General features: G+C 40.9%; 1 protein-coding gene and 1 pseudogene across 1 annotated transcript in view; one reads left to right on the forward strand and one right to left on the reverse strand.

Moving 5' to 3' along the window:
• The window catches only part of ARSB (arylsulfatase B), a 141879-nt gene that overhangs the window by 18051 nt on the left and 102866 nt on the right, over window positions 1-20962 (reverse strand). The window lies entirely within an intron of this gene.
• LOC120612452 (proteasome assembly chaperone 2-like) lies at window positions 19357-20135 on the forward strand (annotated as a pseudogene).

Below are 20962 nucleotides of genomic sequence, written 5' to 3' on the forward strand. Positions count from 1 at the left end.
TCAGTCCTCTGGTATCTTTTGAACACTTGAGAGAAAGTCGGCAGCTTACTGAGGCTTTTCCAATAGAACTATTTGCTACTGAAAAGTGACTTCTATACACATCCCTGCCTCCCTTGATCAGCAGATAATTACTGGGCTGTTAAAGTCCCTGAAGCTGGGGCCTGGCACACAAACTGTGTGCTGCTGTAAGATTGCCAAAGTGAGCAGAGAAAGCCCTGGATTTGGACTATCCCACTTGACTCTTGCAAGCTTTCATGAGGTCAGAGCATCCATGTTCCCACAGAAACGTGCTGGTCTCCTCAGCTGGAGGGCTTGGATCAGCCATCTGCCTCCCTGCTTATGGCTGCTTTCCTATTTTATCCAGCCTAAACGCCTTCCAGAGGTTCAAGTGAAACAAGCTCTATGAAGACTGGAATTCTTCCCCATGGAATACAGTAATTTATTTTTTATTTCAACAAATATTTATTGAGCATTTACTCTGTACCTTGTGCCATACCAGGAACTGGTTGTGTTCCATTCGATGAGTATTTATTGAGTACTTACTAAGTACTGGGAACTGTGCTCAGTGTTTTCCTCTGCAGTCAAGGAGGTCTCGGTCTAGTGAAGGTCCTGTTCATTATTTCGGTGCCCTTATTCCCCCACCTGAGGACACCAGGCAGAACTAGACAGGGTCACTGGCAGTCCTGGTGAGTCAAGGATATAAGCAGCGTGTCTGAATGGCTCTAAGTCTTTTGCCATTAATGTTTTGAGAGGAAAAAAAAGTCTTTTAGTTTCAAGGACCTCACATAAGATGCATGTAGATTTAGACTCCTGCAACAAGAAAGAGAAATATTAGGGGAGAGATTATCTCTTAGGATTAATAATTACTCATATAGATGTAACTGAAATGTGGAATGAAAAGAAAAAGAGTGTTTTACTCCAGGTCAGAGTGAATATTTTAACAAAATTAGTTCATTCCTCTCCTTACATTGCCACCCTGTTTAAATCCACCTATCACCGAGGTAGAGGACTTGGTCAATGTAATCACATAAACCTTTCTTAAGGAAGAAGGTAGATGGTAAGTTAGAGAGAAGAGGAAGGTTGAGAACTGCCTAATTTTCATGGGATACAGAAGAACCGTGGAACTATTCTCACTTATGGAACTATTCTGACTTATCAAGCAAGGATCAAACAACCAATGGGAGGAAAAGGGTGAGACCTCGGAGGGATCAGAGGAAATCTCTCGACACAGCAGATAATTAATACACTAAAACTAACAACCAAAGGCCAAAATGGAAGCTGTAATTACCCAAATGCTTTCAAAGAGTGAATCCTGGAAAAGAGACAAAAGTAGGCTGTTCCTACGTTTACGGATGCTGATGGCCCGCTAGAGACTGGCCCTTCCCTTCCCCAGGGGGGTAGGCTGGAGCTATCTGTCTGTCTCCCACCTTCCAGCTTGTTCACAAGTCCCCCTGTTTTTTAGACAGCAGCCCTGACGCCTGTGTACTCTTCAGGAATTGGGACAATAGTGCTTATGTGTCCTCACAGGTCTGTGTCAAGTATTCCATAAAATCAAGGCCATTTGAAGGCAAGAACTATACCTTTCAGTTCCTTTTAAATTACTTAGTACTTAGGTCAGTAGGAACCCCATAAATATTTGTTAAGTGACTGATTTTTCTCTGCAACATTTTCTCTGCTGACCAGACACCATTGGTGGAGTCTCAGCACTGGCTTCCATGATTTTGTGAGAACGACACAGTTTCTTAGAAACAGGAAGTTCCTCACAGGTTTACTCAAAGGAATGCACACTGGAGAGTGAGAGACCCCGAAGAAATTATAAATCACATTGCAGAGAGGCAGTTAAAAATACCAAAGCCTTTCTTTAATAATTGCTGAATCACATAACAAGCATCAAGTTTAATCCTATAATCGTATCAAGTTTAGCTGTCTAAGTGACTTTCTGCATTTGCCACTTATATGCAGCATTAATCTGACATATTAGTGACATGTCAGAGCAGAATCAAGCCAGCAAAGCCCATAGGCAACTAGTATTACACTATTAGAACTTACATTTTCATCAGTGATTTTATACAGGTATGTGATGAAGACTTAATAAGATTAGAAAAAGGACAAAGTGAGGTTATTAGGAAGAAAAATATCTTTTTGTTTCTATTCATTAATTTTATTTCCATCTCCCACCATGGAAGTGAAGAGGCTAATGCAAATATTTCCTCTGCTTTCCATGGCAGTAAGAACTACTTCTGAGAAAGCAAAACTCACTCTTTTTAGCAGATTTTTCTGGTTCTCTCTGACCTTGACTAGAAAAGCAAGCAGAAAAGAGAAGGAATGGCAATACATAAGGAAAAATATATGGTTTGTACCTCCGATTTGGAAAATGGCTGGCTGATCTGGAATGTCCATTGGAAGCAAATTAAAAATTTTTGGTTATTACTGATGGTGCACTGACCAGCTCTGTGAGCTCTGATGCACGTTCATGGCCAGACTTGATGTCTGGGTACTTGCCACAGCACCGAACCCCACATGGAGCACTTCGAGAGAACAGTTCTTTACTGCTGTGAAAAGGACAGCACTGGGTAGGCATTAAGAGCCTGATCCTGGACATAAAGGAAGCTGGAACCCCAGCTCTGCTACTTTCTAGCTGTGCAGCCTTGGGCAGTTTACTTAAGACTTACTTTATTTCTCTGTAAAACAGGAATAATACTACCACCTATCTTTCTGGGGTTTCTGTGAGGATTAAATGGGCCAATGCAAAATGCTGAGCCAGTGTCTGGCACAAAATAGAGGGCGAATATAGTGGTCTTTATTGTAATTGTTATTATGATGATAAAATCTCCTCTGGCTTTATTCTCCTCTCTCCCACCCTACTGTGCAACTTAGGAACTGAAAGGATACAACAACAACAAAAGTAACTGGTACCCAAAAGAAATAAAAAACAAGAGTCACAGTGTCCCCTTGACATGCAGAACAATTTCACATCTGGAGCATGTCATGAGGCTCTTAATAAGCGAGATCTTTACCGATCGTCTTCTGCATGCAACACACAGGATTAGGCACCTTCAGAGAGGTAAGAATACCTTTCCTAATAGCAGCTAACATTTATTGAGATGACCTCCTTCACAGGCTTGCAGGAAACCAAACGTGGTTTCTGGCTATGTTACAGTACTGAAGCTTTCAACTTCTTTTATCTATGCAACTGGATTTTCAAAAATTTGTTCGTAGGTCCGTGCAGCCACATCTTACCTTTGCCTCATATTAAGTTCCCAGTCAGCCATTCTTCCTTACCCTGCTCTTTGCGATGGCCCCAAGCACAGCACTCTACATTTACCCTAACCGCATTCCAACCTGTTAGATTTGCCTCATTATTCTCTGACTGTCAGCAGCCCCGGGATCCTGACTTAGTCATCCACTGTATTCACTCTTACCCACAGCTCTTATGGCATCTGGAATGTGGTAACTATGGCTTTGGTAGCTTCCTCTAAGTCACACTACTAGAAAATGGAACATGCACAGGAAGCTCGACAAGATGTTAACTTGTAGGAAAACTCTTAAAGTCTTAAATTGTTCCATTTAAGACTTCACCAGTTGGCACGTACTTGCCATGCTTACTCCTCCACTCCCTGTCACCCCCAATTAGCTATTCTTTCTCAACTCTCTTGCAACCCTGTCTGTGGTCTGCACAGCCAGAAAGATGGGCCATGAAGATGAAAAGTGCCGAGGACAATAAAGAGAGCACAGAGCATTCCATGGCGAGGTACGGTGCGGGTGAGGGTGCTTTGGAAACAAGAGGGTGGTGGAAATGAGGCCAATGAATATCTACTCTGGAAAATGTTCAGCTAACAGACTTCACAGCATCCAGTCTGTGTGGTAGATTAAACAGAAACATTTGAGAGATGAGATAATTCAGAGTGGAGCCTAACCTCGACAGTGTGTGTGCCTAACTGGCTCGCAGTCCCCAGGCGCTATCATAACACATCTTCATCAGTCGCCTTCCAGGAAGAGTTAACCGCATGAAAGTGTCCTTCCTTTTAAAATGTGCCCATGGCAGCTTACCTGGGATATAGGCACAGTGAAAATGGCACATTTGTCTTCTATAATCTGTTATCAAGGAGGCAGTGACTCCTCACTGGAAGAGGCGAGTGCTTTGTCCCAGAAGGAACCTAAGCCAGAGTTTGGAGTGCAGCTCTGCTTTGCCAGGACTTCAGGCTGTCCCCACCCTACCTGAATCAATAAGAGGAGGCACATCTTATTTCAAAGCCCTTTAAACATATTTGAGGAACCTGAAGAGATGGTCTTTTAAGAAGTTGCTGAAGGGGTGCTAATAATTTGGACATTCTTCCCTAAGTAGGAGATCCTTAGAGGTGACCTTGTGTGAGGCAAAGAGACAATAAAGTGAATTCAAGAATAAAGAGGATGAGAATAAAATAACCTTATTTCCACCTTCTTTCCCACATACTTAAAAATCATCTTGTTATGAAAAATTTTAAGTACGCACAAAAGTAGACTGACTGAATAGCATAATAAACACAAAGGTACTCAACACTCAACTTTAACAATTATCCACTTGTGGCTAATCTTTTTGTATCTTTCCTTGCCTTTCCCTCCTCCTCACTTTGTTTCAAAGTAAATCCCAGCCATCTAACATTTCATCTGTAAATATTTAAGTACATATCTCTAAAAGACAAGGATTCCTCAAAGAAAAACCATAATCACCATACCATTATCACATTAATAGTGATTTAATGAGCAAAAATAAGCAATGTTTCCCAGAACATTAGCAGTAATTCCCTAATAGTGTCACAGCATCACATATCCAGCACTATGGTCTAAATATTTAAGTCCACCCACCCCAGCTCATATGTTGAAATCCTAACCCACAAAGACGATGGTGCTAGGAGGCCTCTGGGTGGTGCTTCGATCGTGAGGGTAGAGCCTTCATGAATGGGATTAGTGCCTTTATAAAAGAGGCTCCAGGCGAGGCCTTGGCTATGAATTAGGAAGTGGGCCCTTACCAGGCTGTGACCATGTTAGTACCTTGAACTTGGACTTCCATCCTCCAGAACTGTGAGAAATAAATTTCTTTTGTTTATAAGCTACACAGACTGGTATTTTGTCCGGCAGCCTGAATGGACTAAGACATCCAGTTAGCGTTCAAATGTCTGCCTGCATATGGTTTTTAAGACACGATTCTGATTACTCTGTGAGTGGCTGAGAGGACATGATCCTAGGGCACATAGCTGGCTCAGGGCAGCCCAGCATGCTAGCAGAACACATCCTGGACTGGGTGGAGTGAGATTCATTTCATGTTGCATTTACGCTTCCCAGCACAGAGAAGTATTCCTATTAAAGCATTTCCCTGATTTCCGGAGCCACAGGCAGCTTCAAAAGCCAAATACCTGCGAAAGCCGCAAGGGACAAATCATACACCCGCATTCAGGATGGCTCAGTACTCAGCATCAGCTGATGCTTCTGCCCTATTTGTAGTGTCACAAGAGGGAACCAGGATGGCCCCCTCAAGCCCTCCTGCTTTCTATATCCTGGCTAACCTCCAACTATATCCTGGCTAACATTCTGTAGGATGTGGAGTGAGGTGGGATAGCACACAAAGAGGCATCCATAGATGTTAGATATTCCCCTTGCCCTGCTTTTTGACTTTCTCAACTAGTCAGAGCTAACCTGTTATTGAGTGCTAAAGGCTTCCATTTAAGGTGCCAGATTTGCAGTACAGACATATATAAATTAAAGACTATGTTCCAGGCACTTGCTGGGAAGAGATACAAAGATGAATAGATATATACCCAAGTCCCTGCGTTTTAGAGGTTTGGAATCTAACAATAAGCCTGCCATAAAATGCTGAGTGGTCACTGAGGGAGAAGCAGTGATTACAAATTAAATTCTGCCTACAAAGGTGGGAAGGCCTTATATTTGAACTGGATCTCAGAGGATTAGCCAGGGTTTACCAAGCAGAGGAAGGCAAGAAAGGCAAAAAAGAATAGCATGAGGAAAAGCACAGAGGCAAGAAAGCATGTGGCATATTTAGGGGATAAGAAGAAAATGGCATTGCTGAGCATGAGAGCCAGCTCAGGGGTGAAGCGGGGAGGGTCAGGAAGTGGGGATGGACCACTTGGCTAGGCCTGGCCTGGGCAGGGCCTCTACAGGGCCTCCAGTTCTATCCTGAGCAGGCACTGGGCACTCATTTAGGCAGTCTAAGCAGGCAGTGACGCTTATGGAGAGGATTTCAGGCCCACTTCTAGCAAGTGGGAAAAGCATCTCATGACAGACCCTTCGGCACATATCATGAGTGACTTCTCCTATGTCTACACCAAAAGCTAGTCCCATGGAGGAGCTGGGAGGAGTGAGGAACAAACGAGAAGAAAGATTATTCTGGAGCATGTTCAGGGAAGAAGGTAGGGACTGTCAGGTCTGGCTCAGCTCCCAGAGTAGGCAGCACTTCTTGCCATTCAGCTGGAGCTGGGAGATCCATGTTATAGTCAGGCTGAAATCCAGATCCCCAGGACCAGGCCTGACACCAGGCAGGAGCAACTCTGCAGCTGTCTGGTACATGACATCTGGCCACATTTGCTGCCTGTGCTCCTGCTCTGATAACCACATCCTGGCAACCTGGCCATTAGACCTGGGCCAGGCCTGCTTGTTCTTCCCACAGCAGGCCTACAGGCCTGGCCCTGAACCTTATCCCACTGACGTACTGCTTAAGCTACATGCCTGCTTGCCTGGCCCTGATTCTGGCTGACCCTGGGACCCCAAGTCTCCGAGTGGAATCAGTGGCAGCTGAATGTTGGCAGGAAGTATAGACTGTATAAGCAGGGCCCATCTCTGGGCCCTGTCAAACCTTGGTCTGGTGGCTCAATGTGGTGAGCCCTTCACTGGACCCCTTGATCTAGGAGCGTGGCCCATCTGTTGTCCCAGAAGAAAAAGCACTGCTCCCCAGCTTATTCTTAGCAAACTTAGCTTTCCTAATCTCTACTTACTTCTCAAACTTCCTGTCACCCCTCAGATCTCCCTACCAAGGCAGAATGTTAATCTGTCTTTTCTTCAGGTGTTTAGAATAAGACAGTCATTTCTCTTTGGGGACAGACACAGACAGAGAGAGCCTGTAATGTAAGGAGTCAGAAAAAGAGGGGAAATATAATGGAAGTGATTAAATTTATATTCAAAATCAGCATTCAGATCCCATGAATTTCCACTACTATTGGTACAAGTATTACAGGAAGAAATCAGTAGCAAAAAGACAGGGAGAAGCAACATGGTGAAAATGTTTTGCTTTGAATGGAAAAATGAAGTTGGTGCCTATGAGTTATTTGTTTCTCATTTGCTTTGGAAAGAGGCTATGGAGAGAATTTGGAAACCCACATTCCATTTCAGAAAGTAGACCAGATTTCTGCTGACATCAGCTTGGCAGTGGGATAGATTTTGTCTATTTTTGCCACGTGAACTCATTTCTGGGGGACACACTACAGTTCTAATTCTAGACACCAACAGAGCTACACCTTCAGTCACAACCTGTAATTAATATCGACTGACTTCTGAGTTTTTATTTAGGACCCGTTTTCAGAAAATACAAGGCCTTCCTTCTGCAAATCGTGAGTGTCACTGGGGACCACGTTAGTTAAACATCTTCAACCAGGAACTGTACTTGGCCTTCCTACGCTTTGAGCGTTTCAGGAACTTCCAACCACTGACTCTCAAGTTCAGCTGTCTCAGAAAATAATGACATTGTGGTTAGATTTCTCTCGACTCAAAGGCCTAGAAACTTTGGCCTAGCGTTGTTAATATAGTTAAACTTCTTTATTATACAGAAGGCTTTCTATAACATAACCTAGAAATATAAGGTAGGTAAATTTCTGTGGAAGATTCAGCTCCTAAAGCATTGGATTAAATGCAAAATTTGAAAAAAAGTACCTGGAGCTGTGGGTGTGATAAACTGAGGGCTCTCCCTACTTGTAGGGCAGCAAGAGCATAGTGCAGAGCACGGTTTGACACTTAACACACTGCCATCCTATTGTTATTTTAGGTCCCATCTGTCCAATTGGACTGCCCATTTTTTGAGGTTAGCATCCATATATTATCCTTGCCTTGCCCACATTTCTTAGCAGGGTGAAACAATGAGTGCCCACTAACATCGGCTGATTAAATAGTTGAGGGCACACACTGGTAGGCTAGAACTTTTGGGCGGGTTCTGTTCTTTTGGTTAGTGGGCTTCTGCTCTGGGTAGTGAAACTGCTTCCCTCATTCCCTCTCTGAGAACCAAAGTTCTATCAAGAAGACACAATCAAATTAGCAATATAAACTACAGGACCCAGAAATTCCTCCTAGGAGCCCACTAAAGAGTTAAGTCAGTTCTGATATGAGAATTATGAGGCAAGGCTATAAGAATTACACACAATGGATTTATAACACAATAATTTTTTTTTATAAAAGAAAAATGGACAAAAGTAGTGACCAGGGACATTTCAGATGAAGAAATAACCGTGTTAACCTCACTGCTTTTTAAACATTTGCATCTGTGAACTGCAGAGGTTCAACATAAAGCAGATTGCCTATATCCACTGAAAGCCATTCTGGCATGAGAAGTTTCTCTTATATAAAGCAAAACAGATGTGTGAGAGAAAAAAGCAAACTCTCTTTTGGGTGTATCAACATTTGGAATTATATAGTAATTTTAGGAACTATATATTGTGTGAAGCAGTAAATATAGAATCTTGACTACACTATGTCCCTAAAAACTTGATATAAAAAGCAGAGACTTAATATCTGGAAAATACTAATTATTAATGCATATGGAAAACAATAGTATATTCACATTTTACTCGTATTTTTTTTTTAAGCTGAAAGGCTATCTGCCAACTGAACTAACCCTGCACCAGAGATTAAATATCGAGAATTTTTGGCTAAGTGCCACATGGAAGATATGAATTCAGATCCACTTGACTGTTCAAGCTGTTAGAAGAAGTGTCACATCCTTGTAATCAGGAAAGGGTACACCAGGGTCATATGTACATGTGTCTGCATATTGGGAACCACCAGCAAATCAGTTTAGAAATAGAAAAGTGCACAAAGCTGCCCCTCTGGAGGTGTGGCTCAGTATTTACAGAGCAGTGGGCAAGTGCTCAGCTGTCTGCTAGGTCCTGGGAACCGCATGAGAGAAGCACAAACAAGAACACAGGCACTGAGTCAGGAAGGAAGGCGCAGCGTCCTGGAGGCACCCACCTCGCCCAAGAGAAGAGCATTTACAGTAGGGAGGAGAGGAGAGGGTGCAGCCGAACTCCTCTATGAGCAACCAGTCTAAATCCAGGCTGGGAAAGTTGTTCAAGGAACCTTCAGATTTGATCCACATGTAAAATATGTATGTAATAGATTGGGAATGGCAACGACAGTCAAGATCAATTCAGTAGAAATGAATGCTGGTATGATTAAAATAACCTCAAATATTGGATATGGTCACATTATGGAAACAAAGTCACAAGAACTTTCTGTTCAAATACACACACACACACACACACACACACACACACACACACACACACACAATGTAGCCTTAGATGAAGCTTAGAGGACTCAGAATTGTCCTGGGCACACATGAGCATAATAATAATTGACGATGATTAAAAACTTATAAATTATGAGTGTAGATAGAGGAATAGGTAAATATATTTTCACTGACAGTTTTTCCACTATGCACTTATACAAATTAAATTTACAGTCTCTCCCTGAAGTCACACAGCATTTATTTATCGCTTAAAAAAACCCCACAGCAGTGGTTTGTACTCTATAAATCAGTAGTCCCCAAACTTTTTGGCACCAGGGACTGGTGCTCCTATGAGAATCTAATGCCTGGTGATCTGAGGTGGAGCTGAGGCCGTGATGCTAGCGCTGGGGAGCGGCTGCAAATACAAAAGAAGCTTTGCTCACTCCCTCTCCACTTACCTCCTGCTGTGCGGCCCGGTTCCTAACAGGCCATGGGGTCTGTGGCTTGGGGGTTGGGGACCCCTGTTCTAAATCATAGAATCACGCAGTACTATACAAATTGGTACTTTTATCATTTTGTATTTATTATGAGTATCAGTAAAAGGGAGCAATGTCCTCATTTTCTACTGATTTTACTAAATATGTTTTCTGAAACTGTATTCTGATATTCGAAATTGCTTGAGTGAGAAAAAGAATTATAAAAGAGAAGTATCAAACATTCTCCAATAAAAACACATAGGTAGCAACCCATTTAAAAAGAACAAGCTCCAAATACGGGTTATATGAATAAACAATGGCTCTACATTGCAAAAGGTGGCTAGAGTGTTTTCACAATTAATTTCATGACCACTTCTTCTATTTCACTGATTGGCAGTATAGATCGAGATGTCTGTAGGCTTCTCACTTCAGAAGGAAAATATATAGAGCAAGAATGTTTATTGTTCATGAAAGGCTCTGGCATCTGAATTTAATAATCAGATGCCTCTAGGAGTCTATACAGTTTTCAACAGTATAGCTGCTTAAACAAATCAGGCTGAAATTATATATAACTCTGCATGTAATTTGACCGTGATTAATCTCTCTTTACATGTACGTGTGCAATCTCTTATGAAATAGTCTTAAAAGCAACCTAAAAAGGAAGAAGGAGGTTGTGGTTCAAGAGGGATCATCAATGAAGCAACGAGGAGATACAATTCAGTGTCCCCCTAGGTGGCTTTGAGCTGTGTGCCACCACATAAGACCACAATGCCTTTATTAATATATATTCCCCACCTGAAGTGTCTTCTTCCTTTTTTAAAGTCCCAGTTAAAATCCAATCTCTCTTCTGAAATCTTCTCAGAACTCTATTTAGGCATATTCTTCCTCTCTCTATTTAATATCTCACCTATTTTTCTGTTACTCATTTAGCTCTTCACCATCCACTGTCGTATATTAGTTATTTTGAAATATGTCTACATTTTATTTCACTGACTCATTTATATGCTCTTCGAGGACAAGGAATGCTGGGTTATACTCTTTCCATCTCTATAACGACCTTCCTCAAAGTGTAGTCCTTGTATCTTAAGAACTGCCTGGGTATTTGATGGAAAGAGCATTTCAGAGATCCTGAAGCTATACGGAGGAAGAGCCTAGGGAGCTGCATTTTTAAGATGCTGCCCAGGTGATTTTTATGAGATTGAGGTCCACCATATACAAAGAACTAGGGGACTATTGTGAACAAAAGTACCAAGAAGTATTTATGGAATATATAAAAGAACACAAAAATCCCTAAACCAAACAAAAATAATAAGAACAAAAACAAATCAACCAGACAAAAACCTGTGTATAAAATTAAACATGTTAGGTTTAATCTTAGATCTGTAAATTGAATCACTACCAAATAATCTTCTCATGAAATTGACTATATACAAAGTGTTATTTTAAAGAGAATGCTTATTCTTTAGTCTCATGGTTGCTGAATAGGGCAGGCCATCTCCCTAAAACTCCTAATCAGGAGGTCATTTGGCTACCTCCTTTCCAAAAGAACGCTTCCCTTGGCCCTTCCTCCCTGTCACTATTACTCCTTCCCTGCCTTTTATCTAAGAGATTGATTGCTTTTCATATATCTCACTATGACTCACAGGGTCAAGATAAGAAGAGAGTAGGCCATAAAGAGCAGGGCCCCACAAGTTTGCAGAGTGCCTTATTCAAATTAGAACAAGACACCCTTTCTGTGCCAAGAAGCATGACTTGGTAAATAAAGAACAGGCTGTGCCCTGCACAGTTGGCAACCTGTGAAACTATGCATGGCAGCCTGTCCAAAAAGGTGGAAGAAAGCATCTGAGCCTATTATTCTTGCTCCCACATTTTTCTGAAGATGGCTTTTCCAGATCTCTGTTTTTTCAGATTTTACTCTTTTTTTCCCTCAGGTCCAGATGCTATTAGGTAATAAGGGAAGATCCAAACATTAGTCATTTGAAAGCTTATGAGAAAGCTTCATGTGACTTCTTATTGTGAGATGATTGTGAAGGACTTGTTCTCCACAAAAGAATGAACAAAAAAAATAATTTACATTTTGGGAAAAGGTAAAATTAAGAAATATGGGCTATGAGGGAGGCCGAGGGAATTTCATTTCTGGAGAGGTTCTGAAATACAATGAGGAATGATCCATCTGGTAGTTTATGGTTGATCTGAGCAAGGTGGCCTCCTGGAGGCCCCTTCTTTCTCCGTGAAGGCACTTTTCCTACAATGCTGGACTCCTGGTACCTGCCTTTGCTGACATTTCTGCTGGAGACCTCTGAGGCCTTGAGACCCCCTTTCAGAACCACGACCTTGGCTCTAAAGTCCTTGCTTCTATAGCCTGAGTTATCTTCTTTAGTAGAAAGTTGATGGCAGTTACAATAGCAGGAGGCACTCAGGCCAGTCTACAAAATACGTAAAATGATTTTTCTGAAGATATGTAGATTTCACAGGGTACTAATTTGATCAGGACAGCATTACCAGTCTAGGAGGTATCTTATTATCTCACTAGACTGTGAACTCCTAAAGAGCAGGCACTCCATGTTTTCCATTATTCTAACGCTCATGAGGTTGAGCAAAGAAGCTTCTCAACAAAATGCTTTTTGAAAAAAAAAGCTTCATTCCTCAGCTCAGTCACCTGACTCTGCCCCCCCCAAAGTCCTTCTCTGTTTGGCTCCTGAAGAACTTTGCCTTTCCTTGTGTCAACTTTCTATCTCCACCCCCCTCCACCCCGCCCCCCGCAAATGCCCCCCACCCCCACCTCACTCACAGTTTTCTTTGCAGAGACCCCTGCATCTCCAGGTGTCATTTAAAGGTCAGATGGAACCATACCTTGGGCAGCTGTTGTTTACTGAACTCTAAGCCCCATGGCATTCACCCCTGGTCTGCTCCCATGACTATGTGACTTACTGCAAAAGGAACTGTGCAGATGTGATGCAGATCTAATCAGTGACCTCAAGACAGGGAAATTATCTGGGTGGCCAAACTTAATCATGAGCATTTCAAAAACAGAGAGTTTTCTTTGGCTCATAACAAAGTCAGAGAGATTCTGGATGTGATAGGAACTGGGCAAGAGAAGATTCTTGCTGATTCCAAGATGAAGGAGATCATGGGGCAAAGACCTGGGAACAGCTTCTAGAAGCTGGGAGCAGTCCCTGCGGAGAAAACAGGGATCTCAGTCCTATAACCACAAGCAACTGAATTCTGCCAACAACCTGGAAGAACCTGGAAGCAGATGCTTCCCCAGAGCCTCCAGGTGAGAGCCCAGCATAACTGACTCCGTGACTGCAGCCTTGTGGGACCCTAAGCAGAGCACCCAGTAGAGCCTGCTGAGAATTTCAACCTCAAGAACAGTGAGATAATAAATGAGTGTTGTTTTAAGCTGCAAAGTTTGTGGCAATTTGTTATATAGCAGCAGGAAATGAATATAGCCCTCTGGGAATGCCGGTAGCAATACTCTACCTGCCTCCCAACTCAAGTTCAACCAGTTCTCTACTTGAGAAGACAAAAAATAAGCATTAGTAGACTAAAAATAAGTAATAGCTACAGTTATTATTGTTGTCCCTGCTCACTGACCCATTCAACCAACTGCTTCATTTTCTCCGCTATTTGCACTGCCTTCTTCCATCCCACACATTTGTCAAATCTTCCTTTCTGTTCTCTATCGGGGCTTGTAGTTTATGGGAAAAGCCTCTACGCTTGAGCTAGATCCTTTATGCTCCCAGGTCCTCAGCCAGCTTTAACATAGGCAATTAAAAATATATAGACCCTGCGGAACATCTATACACAGATCTGGGGCAATCAGTGGGTGTGCCTTTAAGAATTAGATAACTGTCTTGCGTAAAATGGACTTGAACAGAAATGAGTCAAACTAAGATCCTTGACACAAAACCAAGGGCTGCTCAGACTTGAGCAGTTGGGACTGAGACAGCCATACTCCTGGATGCCTTTATTGAGACCCAAGATCAATATCCAAGATAAAAACTCCTGTCTAAGGTCCAGGGCCTTACTTTAGAACTGTGCTCTAGAATCCAGCTCTTTTGATACTTCATTCTTCCTTTCAGAAATCCTCCCTTCTTTGTGTTTAAATCAAAAGAATCCATCAAACATAGCTGCTCTTACTTCCCAGAGGGTAAATGATTTCCAAGTGCCTTGCTTGATCCCCTATCATAGCTATTCCCCCCCTTCTCCTAAAGCAACTTTGTTCAGTTTTCTTTATAGGGCTAGGTTTATTCTGTTTTATAATCTACGTGGCTATTTACATGAGTCCCCACTCCGCAGCTCCATCCAGCTTCTTGGGGGCAGGGCCATGTCCCATTTATCTTTGTATCTCCCCAGGACCTGCCTGGTGAGCATGCAGTACATGTTTAAGGAGTTGGATTTACAGTTGAGACTTTCTTCACTGTCTGGTTTCAGGTAGGGCTTAAGGTCCCTTGATCTTAAGGGAAACAAGGGCCAGGCAGCAGCTGCAGCTGAGTCCACTCCTGGGATCCCCCATGGAGGTGATGGTCCCACAATCCCAAGAGGTTGAGAAGAAGAGGGAGGGGAAGGAAGTTCCAGATGGAGAGGAGGAAGTGCCAACCTCGCTTCCCACCTCTCCACCAGCAGCAAGTAGGGCTGCTTCTCTAATCTGATCTTTTCTCTGCCTTGGCCAAGGCTGAGTGCATTCCCTATAGAGCAAAAGTAAAACAATGCTGTTGCTGTTTCAAAGCAGAAAAAAAGAAGGTGGTGGGAAAACGTGAGGAAAGCATTCTTCTTGATTTATGTTTTTAAATGTATGTTGTGAGAGAAGTAGTCAAGAAGATAAAATATGCAGTAAATTCTGAGCCATGAAGGAAAAACATTTCCTATTGTCCTTTAAAATCCTTGATACTATATCTAATCATTTATTCAATCACTCAGCAAACCACATGCACTCAGCTTGAGGCATACTTCACTTTGCGCAACTCATGAATGTGCTTGTCTTCTAAACCAGAGGGTCTCCAGGGCAAGAACCTTCCCACAGTTCATCTTCATGTCCCCAGCACAGTGCCTGGAAGACAGCAAAAGCTCAGGATATGGTGGTTGGCCAGTCACAGGGACTGAAATGGGACTGATATTGTAGGTGGATAATTCTTTGTCTTGGGCCATCCTGTGCACTGTGGGGTGTTTGGCCTCTACCTACAAAATGCAGCAGCACTACAACTCAGAGTGTGACCACCAAAATGTCTCCAGAAATTGCCAAAAGACAAATTATTAGCAGTGGTCATCTTTGGAAACAGGACTAGGGCTGGGAGTCATAGTGAATTTTGGCTTTACTTATACTGTTCGTTTTTTAAAAAATAAAAGTGAAAATATACTTGGTGTTAAAGCCTGTAAATGAGTGGAAGTTGAAGAGATGGACAAAGCACATGTAAAATATTCCCTGACAAAGTTTGGAGATGAAGAAAGGTGGCCAGAATGAGGCAGAATTAAAGAAAGGAATTTTTAGAATGTGGGAAAATTGTGTTAAATTCAGTCAAGTTACAATTTTGTATAAAGCATTATGAGGAAAGGGGTGAAGAACTTCTAGAATGCTTCCACTTATTAGCTCAAGATTTCAGTAATGCTCTGCCAGCAATGACTTTCCCATTACAGTTAAATATGCATAAAATGATAGAATTTCTCGTTCTGTTTTTCCACTGCATGCTTCTTTAATTTGTATTTCTTTGGAGTGTGTACAGTTTTCTGTAACTAAAGTGCTGATGCCATTATGGAAACTGTCACTCTTAGAGTTAGAAAGACCTGAGAATAAAAGCTCACTCTGCCTTGTGTTTGGTCTGGCATGGTTGGGTATCCTGCAAGAGTGTATTTGTTTTTCATTAATTTGTTTGTCATTTTTCTCCATGATCTATGGAACGTTTATTTCCCCTGAAGTAAAAGGATCTGAAATGTCAGAGGTTTCTCTTGGTTCAGCTGGGGTAATGAATTGTTGAGAAAAAGAAAATTTTCTTATATGCTGTTTGACTGTGAAAGGAGACATTTTGTGAGCTTTTGCTATTTTGCAGTGATAATGAATTTCCTGACAAATGTGGAAACTTTAGCCTTCTTTATTAAAATAATAAGGTTTGAGAAATAACTTTGACCTGGACCTTTGTAGAATTAATCAAATACAGATTTTGGAAAAATTGATGAGTTTGGTCTTTACCAAGACACTCTAATTTATTTCTGTCGCTGAGGCAGTACACAGATCTACACCACATGAAAACATCAAACAATTAACTACAGACCCAATTCCCTGAGCAGAGATTTAGACACATTTGGTGGAAGAAGGTAAAGACTCAGGGACTTTTAGTCTGATCACAGTGTTGCTTTGTTTCCTTTTTGGTTTTTGTTCTATTTTTTTTTTTTTTAATGTAAAAGTAATATAGCCTAGTAGAAAATTTGGCCTATACTGAACAGAATGAAAAAGATAATATAAAGCACCCATAGCCTCATTCTTCGAAGCTAATGAACCATCATAACATTTTGGTTTATTCTTTTTAATCCTATTTTGATGTCTATATCATTTATGCAATTGAGATGATACTGAATATAAAATTTTATATGGTGGTTTTTTTTCCATTTAAATATTACATATAATATTTTGTTTCTTATATTTAAAGGATACCTGTACTGAGTCCTCTTAGGATGTTCTGAATACAGGCACTAATTCATGGGGAAAAAAGAAGGAATAGGTTTTCTTCACAATATTATAGGAAAATCAAATTCTACCATTTTCCCTCTGAATGTGGTGATTAGATCAATTTTTCATATTCTCTGAAATTGTAGCTATGTTTATGTCTTCATTTTTGAAAGGGGACTGAGTGCACGATACAAGATGAGCTCACATAATGACACTGGGTCAGGATGCTTGGTGTCCCTCAAAGACAGAGTGACTGACAACAGGTGTCCCAGCTACTGTTTTGACCAGCCAAATGGATGCATGGAAGTCAACCCACACCAGAATAACCTCTCAGCCATTTCAGAGGCATGAGCATGGGGAATTTCCTCTTTTCTACCATGAAGTAATGCTCTTAGTTCCCTAGATTCTCCACTTATTCTCTCTGGGGGCTTGTTGGAGTTTGGAGATACCCAATACTCTGCACGAAAGAAGTCAGAACTCACAACCCAGGTAGGGTCTCAGAGAATTTGCATAGAAGGAGAAGTGGGCTCCCGCATTCTTGACTGGGATGGTAGATGTTCAGTTCATGACCCTTTTTTGGAAGCGTGGGTTTTCTTTTTGAATGTTGACAGAAAGAGAACATCAGAAACAAAAAGAAAAAGAAGCCAAGCTTCTGAGGCAAGCTCTAACATCCTCATGCCTTGCTGACTTGAATACATGCTGATTTTTTTTTCATCAAACACCAGATTACCTTAGGATCAGAAAATACTTTGGCATTTGGATAATGAGAAAGATAATGTAAATTACCATCCAAGTAGCCTAAGTGGGAACTTGAGGTGGGGCTGGTGAGGTTATAAACACTTATAAAACAGTTCTGAAATTAAAGGTCTTGTACCTCTTTCTTTAATTGCATATCTCGCAAAAATAATTAGTCTTAAATATTCAAATAAGTGTACTGAATAATTTAATTTGTAATCTAAAAGATGGGATCTGCATTTAAAATTTTAAATCTTGAACTTCAAATTGGGTGAAAGTCTTTTCTAGACTAGCGACTGACTGCTCGAAGTGTGCAGAGAACCAGAAGCACTGGCACCGTCTGGGAGCTTGTGAGAAATGCTGAATTCAAGTCCCAGCCAGGCCTACTGAATTAGGTTGTCCATATGCTCATTCAAGTTTGAGAAGCACTGGTTTACAGTAGGGTGACAGACTAGACCTTTAAAATGCAAGGGTTTCACCTGGTGGCCACTGGTGACTTCCTGGGAGATGCAGGAAAGTTGTTAGTACTGTTCACAGACTGTTTTTTTCTTCCATTAATAGCCTAACTTCTAGTATTATCTTTTCGTCGTCACCTCACTGGTGATCAGAATCTGCCTCTGACTGCTGAGAGAGTCTACAGTTCAGGTAACTGACTGAGATTTTCTGTAGTAGTAAAACAATGCCAAGATGATCATCCTCTTGATTTGGGGTCAGGTCAAGGTAGAGAAAAGGGGATGATTGAGCTGAGAGTATCTGAACAGCTGGAATACTGCACTGATAATACAGTGCATTTTGACACATGTGAGTAGCAACTCTAAAGAGCGCTTTTTTTTTTTTTTAAATCTTATTTGTTTTCTCATTTGCTCACCTCTGTTTCTAGAAATAAAGCAGCCTATGGACAATATAAATTTCAGGAGTGCTCGAAAGCATGCCTAAGGTCAAGAATGTGTTTGGTTTAGCAGTTAGGAAAGTTTACACTAAAACCCAGTTGGTTTTTAATGCAATTCGATCACCAAAACTTGATGAAGCACCGTCAAGTTATCTAAAAGAAAGCAGATACTGCACAATGGAAGGGTTGATGTCATCTTTGGAGCTGCCAAACCATCAACAATTTGGAAAGTGATTTCTTAAAAGGGAAAATGTAAAATTATGAAAAACATGCCGTTCTTAGATTTGCTTACATGCTCTTCCAAGTGTCTGGTGATTTATGGTACATCTCTCTCCATTCTTTTCTAACTTGGTTTCCACTGTCGATATTTTCTTTTTAAAAGGATGTATATTCATTTGAGCTCAGTGTAGGATAAATGCTGCTCTTTATAATTCATGGAAAGATTAAGAAAAAATAAACTCATATAAATTTGAAAATATGGTTGAAATTAGAAAAAGGGAAAGGTTTAGATTTTTTCAGACTCTAACATTAAAAATTTTAAACATTAGTTGCTAAGAGTTAGAAATCAGGTACTATATTCTAACTTTTTCAAGAAATAATCTAAATCCAACCCTCAACGTTGTTGGAATGAAATATATCTATTACAAATAATTCTTATATCTCAGGCAAAAGATTATAAGGGAGGGTGGAACTTGAGGTGAACTTCTCCTTCTTTTATTCTTATTTTCTCTTTAGAGAAAGGAGCTGAGAGAGATTTAGCAAATTATTTTCTAGATGGAGTTTTTAATCTAGTGATATAAAAAAGGCTCTGAAATGAACTTTTGTAAGTAGTCAAAATAACCGTGACTTCCTTTTTAAGTCACTCTAAGTTATATTAGTGTCAAACTTAAGTCTCAAACTTGCCAAATCTGTTTTCTGCCTTCCTTTATGAACAAACATTAGCCATCGCAAATCAAGTACCTATGAGATCTATTGAATCTCTTTTTTAAACATCTGTTAAAGAGGGACTCGAGGGTGCACATGGTGTGAGCACTTAGTTTTCATGTCCCTGCTGCCCCCGTTCCTCCCAGACCCACACTTATTTCTTTTCTTTCACTTTGGTGTGACCATGTTTGTTCCCTATGGAGAGTCGGTCCCGACCTCGCAAGTGTCACCCTCCTGATGCCAGCAGTATTCGTTGGAAATGTTGGCCAGCTTGCAATAGATCTGATTATTTCTACACTGACTATGTGTAAGATTGGTTACTTCTATACTGATTGTCCTGTGCCGATGGTTGGAAACAATCCATGTGCAACGTCAGGAGAAAATTCAGCAGAACTCAGTGTAAATGCTGAAGTGTATTCATTACCTTCAAAGAAGCTAGTGGCTCCATTTTTATTAAGTATAAATCAAAGCCATTCTGTGAAAAACTGATTTTCTGGGTAAAAAGTAGTAACTGTGTCAAAGTTATTGTTCTTTCAAGCAATCATTCCATAGCTTCGCAGTACTCCTTGCAGGTACCTTCTTATACCTTCCATGCAAAAAAAGTCTCCAAAATAAAATAAAGAGCCTTCACTGGGAAGAGATGGAAAAAAGCCAATGCCTTCCTGAAACCCTGAAACACACAGTTCTGAGTTTTGTATGCGTATTCCTGGAGGAGGTATCACAAAAACACTCTATGATGAAGGCTGTTCTAAAGAAATCCCAATGGCGGTTCTGCTGAAATTTGTTTGGGAAGGAGACACTATCCCAGAAGCATTAGGCCTTGTTGAGTATCTTAATGAATGGCTTCAGATAATCAAACCACAGTTACAGTGTGACGACCCCATGGCATCTGCCTTGCCGTGGAAAATACCAAGTTCTTGGAGATGACTCTTTGGCAGTGGTCTTTCCCCTGTGCTTCTTTGATGTGTTTTCAGTTTTATACCCAATGTCCCAAGACACTTATTGCCAACACAGCTGTTAAACAACTACATAAAAAGTTGTATTATCTAATATACTAGAACTTAAATCTTTAGTTTCATAGAATATCTCAAGGAAAAATGGATTAGCAAGAGGTTGTTTCTGCCATGTTTCATTATAGGCAACAAATGTAAATTTTGTACAATAAAATATTTCCTAAATAAAAAAAAATCTGTTTAAGTCTTTCTCCAGTGTTTCCTTTTTTTTCCTGTTTTTCTTTAAATAAAGAAGGACATTTGTTCTACAACTGCTTTTTGCTGTGCCACTGTTTTAGATGCTTGGGTATAGCAACAAATACAAAAGACAAAAGTCTGCCTTCATGAAGTTTATATTTTAATGGGAGAGGAAGATAATAAACAACTAAATATTTAAAATATAATCATGCCAGATGATTATATTTTTAAAAAAAGTAATGCTGGTATAAGGGGCAGGGCAGTGGTCAAACTGTGCCTAGAACACAGTGCATTGTCAGCATTTCTTTTCTTGATTTCTCTCCATGTGATTTCTCTCAACTCCCTTATTTAATCTTGTGTGTATGCTGTTCAAAACTGCTTATGCAGAAACATTTCAGAAAGAGGGCAACTAGCACAGGTACCTAACATAACTCATATGTTAAAAGGAGGAGCTAAAGCTGAGTGAAAGCTCCTTTCCTGAGGAAATCAGTATGGTGCCCTAGGAGATAAGTAAGAAACACACTAGCAGACTTTCACAAACATCCCTAATTTGGAAATCATGGCAGGTCACAGGACAGAAAGGAGTCTCTATGTGAGAAC

The sequence above is a fragment of the Pteropus medius genome, unplaced genomic scaffold, assembly GCF_902729225.1.
Source record: "Pteropus medius unplaced genomic scaffold, Ma_sr-lr_union100, whole genome shotgun sequence".
Taxonomy (NCBI): Eukaryota; Metazoa; Chordata; class Mammalia; order Chiroptera; family Pteropodidae; genus Pteropus; species Pteropus medius.